The 7,181-nt window shown below is 37.2% G+C and overlaps 1 long non-coding RNA gene across 1 annotated transcript; it reads left to right on the top strand.

The window, feature by feature from the left end:
- The first annotated feature begins 1,610 nt into the window (after positions 1-1,610).
- On the top strand, positions 1,611-6,893 carry LOC148053338 (uncharacterized). Its single transcript, XR_015708212.1, has 2 exons — positions 1,611-1,665; positions 5,613-6,893. It is a non-coding gene; the product is annotated as an uncharacterized LOC148053338 (long non-coding RNA).
- Positions 6,894-7,181: the final 288 nt, after the last annotated feature.

Consider the following 7,181-nt stretch of genomic DNA (forward strand, 5'->3'; position numbering starts at 1 on the left):
TCAGACTCTCATTTTGATTATTACTGGGATGGAAGTATTCATACCTTTTAAGGCTAATTTAGGCATTTAATTTCAATGGGTCAGAGAACTAAAAGCAGGAGCCTATATTCCCATTTTAGGTAACAGAGAGGTAGCAGCACAGTGTGCAAGGGTGGAGTTGGCACTGGTTGCGGTAAACCCCTGATCAGCAAAAAAATGTCTTAGAATAAGATTTATTTGAAAATTTTGAAAATAATGGATGTAAATAGTTGATACATTCTGCAGGTGAACTGCATGTATTTAACCACAAGAGAGCAGTGTTATACCAGATCTGTGTTGCAAGTCTTAGAAGTAATTCTGCTTGGTCAGTAATAGGTCTAACAGCAAAATTTTAATCCGTTTATATTTTTATCTTTTTAGTGTTATTCACTAAATTGTAGAGGTACATGCTTCTAACTTACTAGTGTTATGGTGAACTGTATTTACGTGTATTTGGATAGTAAAAAGTCAACACCAGGCTAGTTTATTCTCTTATTCACAAAATAAATCTGCTACTTCATTTTCTAGGAGAACAGACAGAAGACTTTATGTGGTGAGTTAGAGAAGAGCTTCATCTGGCAGTAGTATTTTCCTGAAGAAATTCCTCTCATATCCCACGTAAAATGGCTATTGGAGAAAATTTCTGTTTGTGGTGCAGTACGCACATAAGGAGCATTGCCATGGAAATGCAGGGATTTGTGTAAATAACTTTTAGGTTATACAAGTGAAAATATGCTGCTACTTACTGATTAAAAGTCAAAGTGACCATCTGGCATAAAAATTCACATTTTTCTTTCAGATGAAAGACTACTCTGCTCCTGTAAGCATACACATTCTTTGCTCGCCACATGTAAACAATGACTTGAACGAGTTTAGGTGCGTTCATAAAGCTGAGTAAGTGTATGTTTGCAGGGTTGGGCAAAGTTCAACCTTCAGTAATGCTTCTGCGTTGCTATCAACTTCATTACAGTTGCTAGAGTGGAACTAAAGGCAGTATTTAGCTACATATTTTAAAACAAGTAATATCTTGCCCATCCTGTCACCTTGAACTGTGGAGAACTTGTACCTTTAAGATCTCTATTCTTGCCATCTGTGCTTCCTCTTTAGTACTCTGCATTTTACTTAACAAGGAAAGTTAAACTAGATTGATTGTTCCCACTTCTCTGTTTTACTTTTTAGTTCTTATGCTATAACACAGCAGCTGTATTTGCTGGAAGGCAGTTGCCACTGAGCAACAGCTGCTGGTATAAAGGAGGAGTAGGAAGAAATTCAAAGTAAGCTTAGTTTTAGTTTCTTCACGTGTCATTGTTGCCTTATGGTTGTTTGATGCCTTGTCACCTTATAGTTTACAGCCTGTGTGTATTTGTCTTGGTTTTTTTGATAGTGAGAACCGTAGGAATCTGTATTAAAAGTTCCAAAATAGCAGTGTGGATCAGTGAGGCTGGTTGTGTGTTCTGCTCCTGAAGTGAGGGGGTTTTGTGTGTTAGAATACTGCTTTTTTGTACGTGTATTCTGTTGTTTCTTACTTGATTTTGTCTGGCTGGTATTTTAGTCATCTTTTTCCATTCTGTTTTTTTTAGTAGGTGTATTGCTTGACTTGTATACCATGTTTGACTGTCATCTACTGGGGCGGACTTGATAAGCCAGGTTGGTTTTGTTATGCTTTTTCCTTGCTTGTAAGGAAGTGTTTCTGAATAGGGGTCAAGCTCAATGTTCTTGTTTTTAATTTGTGAAGTTAGGAGCTGCCTTACCAGTATGTACACTTGGAAAGTAATCTGAAAGTCAGTATTTTGTGATAGTAAAAATCGCTAGTTTGAAGTTGTACTTTGATTTGACTCAGGTGAAATGTGGGCTTTATCAACGACCCCTGTTCCTTATCTCTCCATTTGACCACTCAAATGTGTTTCATCTGGTTGTGTTTGCTTCTTATGTCTCCTATTCCTCTCATATGCACTGTCTGCATGTATATGAGTTATATTAAGGTTTTACTTGTTATGTTGCTGCAGGGTCTTTGTTTTCAAAACTTCTAGAAAATCTTCAGCCCCTTTATTATTTCTCAGTAGTGGCATAGCCTTTTCTTTAAGATTTGAAGAGTATACTTTGTGTTTAGTATGTGAGAACAATGAGGCTGCTAGTGAGACTGATCTCTACCAAATAATCTGCTGTGTAACCTAGTTTGTCACTGATACAATGGCTTTTTAATGTTGACTTAGAATTTTGAGGTCACAAACAAAAGAAAGAAATATTAACGTAACGTAAGCGAAAGAAACAGAATTCGGGAGATCCCCCTTCATGCTTTGTAAGCTTGTGGTGCTGTTGCTAGGAGAAGAGCATGTTAACAGTCCTCTAAGCTAGTAGTTGCCTGGGGAACCCGCAGAAACTTGTGCTATTTCTACACATCTGTACAAACTCACAGGCAATCTTTTTCTTCCCTGTACTCCCCTTTTCCTCCTCTCTCGCATAATAAAAGCCATGGAGAAAGGTTGTCACATCTTGATCACAGGACTAAGTCCTTTCTCGTTCTCCAGCATACAGGTCCCCCTTACAGTAAAGACCCAGTAGCTTTGAAGAAAATGGTATGTGGCCAGACCTTGACTGAGCACAATAATGGTGAATAGTTGACCTGATGAGAGTTGAGGATCATGAACATCACACCTGGTAATGGTCACTGGCACTTGCATTTGGAAGTTGTTGCCATTCTGTTGCTTAAACAAGAATCAAAGTCTCACTTACAAATTGCATAAATTTTAGGAAGAGTGAAAAGTATTTACTTCAAAAAAAGCAGGATCACTAATTACTACTAAAGTAATTCTCTAATGGAGGAATAAGTTAAACTCTGCTTGCTAGAAAAAAAGCTTTAAACTGCAGATGGTTAAGCAATTTGAATCTGCAAATTCTAAAGAAGCTGGCTGAAGGACATATGAAGGCCTTTTATGTTCACTTTGAATAAACCTCGGAGTAATACAGAAATTCAGAAAATTATTGTGGCATCTAAGTTTTCTTTTTAAGAAAAGTGGGGTAAACCAGGTGACTATAGGTTAATTAGCATGTATCAATTCTAGGCAAAAAATCTGTATGATGGGACCCTATTGCAGATTTGGAAATACTTAGGTAACAAGAGTGATCTCATGTGACTTTATTGGAAAATAGATCTTTTAAATCATCTTTGACAAAAACAGCTGTAATAGAATAGTGTAAATTAAAATATAGCACTCATTTTCCACAAAGTAGATGTTAAATGGATGTAGAACGGATTAACTGGCAGATAATAGTAATCACTGAAAGGAAGTATTTCTACTAGGGTTATAGAGAATGGTTCTAGGTTAATGCATTTTCATATTTTTAGTAACGAAATAAGTGATAAAATTTGTGGATGATTAAAAACAGGAATTACATTGAGAGAAATAATGAAGATGGGAATGATGGCGCAAAGCCATAATGATAATGCCATAGTGGGTTAGGTCTTCAGAAAGAGAGTACGTTCCCGTACAGTCAGTTGGAAAACTATAAAGGAGTTTTGTTCAAATTTGTAGGTTTTGTTACTGTATTCCTTCAGAAACAGAAAATCTGTTTGCAGTGACCTGATTTGTCTGTGAATGCATGAAGAGGAAAAAAAAGATACTAAAAGCCTCTTTCTCTGACAGAGAGAAGCATAATACTAACCAGCAGCAGGAAGTGAAAACTAGAATCATTTAAATGAGAGTGCATTTCAGTAATGAGCGTGACATCCACAGTGGGAAGTGGTGGTTCTGCTTTATTTCTTCTCTGCAGTAGAACCCAAAGGTAGTTCTACGGTGAACCAACTACGGAGTGAAACAAATAAAACCAACAAAAAACCCCTATGGTTTCTGATATCTAGGTGATCAAGGCTTATTAGATGTAAAAGCTCAGGTCTTGGGTGTATGAATCAGGTGAACTTTCTAAGAGATTTTTCTTGGCTGAGTCACCTTTTGATGATGCCTTCCTTCTCTCCCCCTTACGTTATTTTCTGCAGAGACATTTTGAAGTATGTTTATTTTCTAATGTATTTATCATAGGTTCTCTTACAAAGAGATCAGCTCTTATGAAAGACATTTGTTTTACATTTCAAAAGTACTTCTAGTTTCACAGAGGGAGGAGCCTGTGCTACTCTTGAAGGTGCAAACTCCTTGCTGATATTCAGAGCTTTAAGAAGACTCCATACTATCGTGGATCTCAGTAAAATTTAAGATGTGCTGTGCCAGCTGAAAAATGACACCTGCATTGTTATATAAGATGTCCCCGAGAGCAATATAACACCCACAGGCAAAACTTAAAGTTGTCAAGTAACTCAAGAGTGATGATGTAAGCTCTTCCTTTAAATTAATGACATAGAGGTACCAGAAAGAAAGAACTGGAGTTGAATTGGTGAAGGAGTAAACTCTTTCCTCAAAAAACCCAACAAAGTGTACAGGTTTTTTTAAGGTACTTAGAAGTGATCAATTCAGTTTTTCCACAAAACCATAGAAGTTTAACTACTTTATCATTGAAGTAAATGCTGTCCTTTCACATCTAGCTCTCTACAGGATCTGTGGTGGTTTTCTTCTTGAGCTTTGAAGTAACATGAATCTGTTATTAAATTATTTCTATTGTGAAGACTTGTGGTTGGAGCAGTATTGGTGTCCCTTGTGAGGTCCTGATCTATAAGTAGAGTGCTCCAAAGTGTAACCACAGTGCAAATAAATAAATTCCATCTTTATCTTGCATTTCACGTACCATGTGACTGTTGAGCTGTAATAGTCAAAATGCCAGATCATTTTGTTAGCGGTTGATATTTCAAAGCCTGCAAACATGTAGGCCTAAGCAGTGGAACTGTTCAGAAGAAAATGAAGGCTGTTGGTAACATGAGGTTATATTGTAATATGTTTAGGTCTTGGGCAGATGGAGGATTTGGCAAAAGACAGCTGAAGTCCAGACACTTTTCCTACACTCCTTCCTAAGCAAACATTAAGAGTAATATTTTAAACTATGAATCCTTAAAACTAGGAAACTGAAATGTATACAATAATATCTTAAAAAAAAAAATTAGGTTTCATACTGTTGTAAAATGTGTTTAATAAGAAGCGTGACAGGAATCGAAGCTGACCTGAGCCTCAGGAAAATGTTTCTTTTGAAATCAAAAAGCCAGGTTTTATTACAATAAAATCTGCATAGTTTTAACTAGGGAGAACTCAGAGATGACAAAGGAAGACAGAAAATAAAAAGGGGGTCGTGCCCTCCCATGCGAGTCCTTGCTTCCACTTAACTCAGTACCTTTCTGAGTTGCAGCAAAGTCTCTTAGGTCCCTCTCATGTCTAGGTGACAGCAAAGGCTCGCAAGGATTTTATTTACTTGCTGTGTCCTCCAGGTGAGCTGTGAGCTTCTTGCTATGGCTGTCTTACATGAAATACCCTGCAGTCTCTGACCTTTCTCTCTTCCAGCCCAATCCAGAGCATCTCAGAGAAGGAAGAATTCCCTCTTTCTTTTGGGGGTGAGAGGGAAGTCACTGCTCTTTAAAAGAACATAACATATGACTGGGAACATAATAAATACTATACTTTCCCAAAGCAAATTATTTTTGTCTTGCTTGTGACTAGTTGGTGCCTTCAGGAAGCTGACCGTAATTAGGTGTTCATGGAGGGGCAAGAGATCTAAGGTGGTAAAAATCATCTCCAGACAGGACTCCTGATACAGTGAGCACAGAGGACTTGTGAGGATCGAGTGCAGAAGGAAGTCAACTCTACAGCTTCTTATCCAGGTTTTTTCCTTTAGTTCACTAATACCTTCAAGTAATATAATTTCTGTGTGTATTATCTTTGTAGCTACAATGAAGGTAAACGTAGGAAGCATATTTGCTATGTTAAAACTTTTGTACACACCTTTATGCACCTAAAGCATACAGTATGCAAATGTCACTCAGCTGTTTTGAGTAGCTGAAGTACCCATCCAACATCACCACTGACTTATTTAATTTATGTTTCTTAGTTTGTTTAATGTCTGTCTTTACATAGGCAGTCTTCAGGTAGCAGCATTGTTGAGGAAGGTTTCCCTTTAATGGGCAGTTAGCATACACATGTATGTGCATCTTAATTAGGCCTTAATGCTAATAAAAGGTACTTCAAAGCACATAGTGCAAATGGCCGCTCCTGAATGTTTCTTGCTATAATGGTAGAACTGGTGGTGTTGACTTTTTTGATACATTGAGGAGAAATGTATTGTGCATAGGTACCATAGAGGGCAGTGGCATGTCCCGAAGTACTTGTCATATACATGGAACCTCATCCCAGCAAAACAGTATATTTTAAACAAAGTAATTCCACTCGTGTTTTTGTCTCTCAGTTGATGATACTAATATATATATTTTTTTCTCTTCCCTCTAAAGGTTGAATTGAAATATATTTATCCTATGCAAAACATGAGAGATACAGAAGAGTGATCTTTGGGACAATAGTTTATCTTTCTTGTTGAATCTATCATGTTTCAGGACTTCCTATTTTCTTTGGATTTTGATTGCCTGAAATGACTAGCCCTGAGTTTGTCTCCAGATGTAGGTAGGTCCTGCTATAGAAATGAGGCTGGGCGTCAAATACACGTGTAGGTGTAGCTCTAGATTTTTCTTTTTGGTAGCTGTATTTCTTTCATAAATATGCTTATGTATGAGCTAAGCTCATAAGAATCCTCTGCACATATGAATGAAAACTCTGGATTTGGAATGTAACAGCTGCTGACCTGCATGAGTAGGTCATGAAAGCATCATTCTAAACTAAAGGTTGATTTAAGTCTTAAAGTATGTTTTCTCCAAGATTATGATTTTAGTAATATTTATTTGTAACGATGAATTTTCTTTTTGTTCATATAAATGTTCAATCTTCTTTTAAGTTTTGCTATGTGGTTAAAGGTTAATGTTTTCTCGTGGCAGCAATTTCCACATGTATTGTTTTACTTTGTTTTACCTATGTTTCGGTTCGGGGAAAGCAGAAGCTCTCAATCTGCCCAAATGTTCATTGTTTTTATAGGTGGTACTAATGAAGCTACAGTCTTTTTTCCCCCGTCTCTTCTTTCTGGAGGTTTTTCGTGATTCAAATTGCTTTTTGCCACCCTTCTTTGCGCTTCCCACTCTTGTACTTGCACTTTCTAGAGAGGGGTGATTAGTACGAAAATGATAG

Source organism: Nipponia nippon, unplaced genomic scaffold (genome assembly GCF_047370975.1).
Source record: "Nipponia nippon isolate SJK-2023a ecotype South Korea unplaced genomic scaffold, ASM4737097v1 scaffold_4, whole genome shotgun sequence".
NCBI lineage: Eukaryota > Metazoa > Chordata > Aves > Pelecaniformes > Threskiornithidae > Nipponia > Nipponia nippon.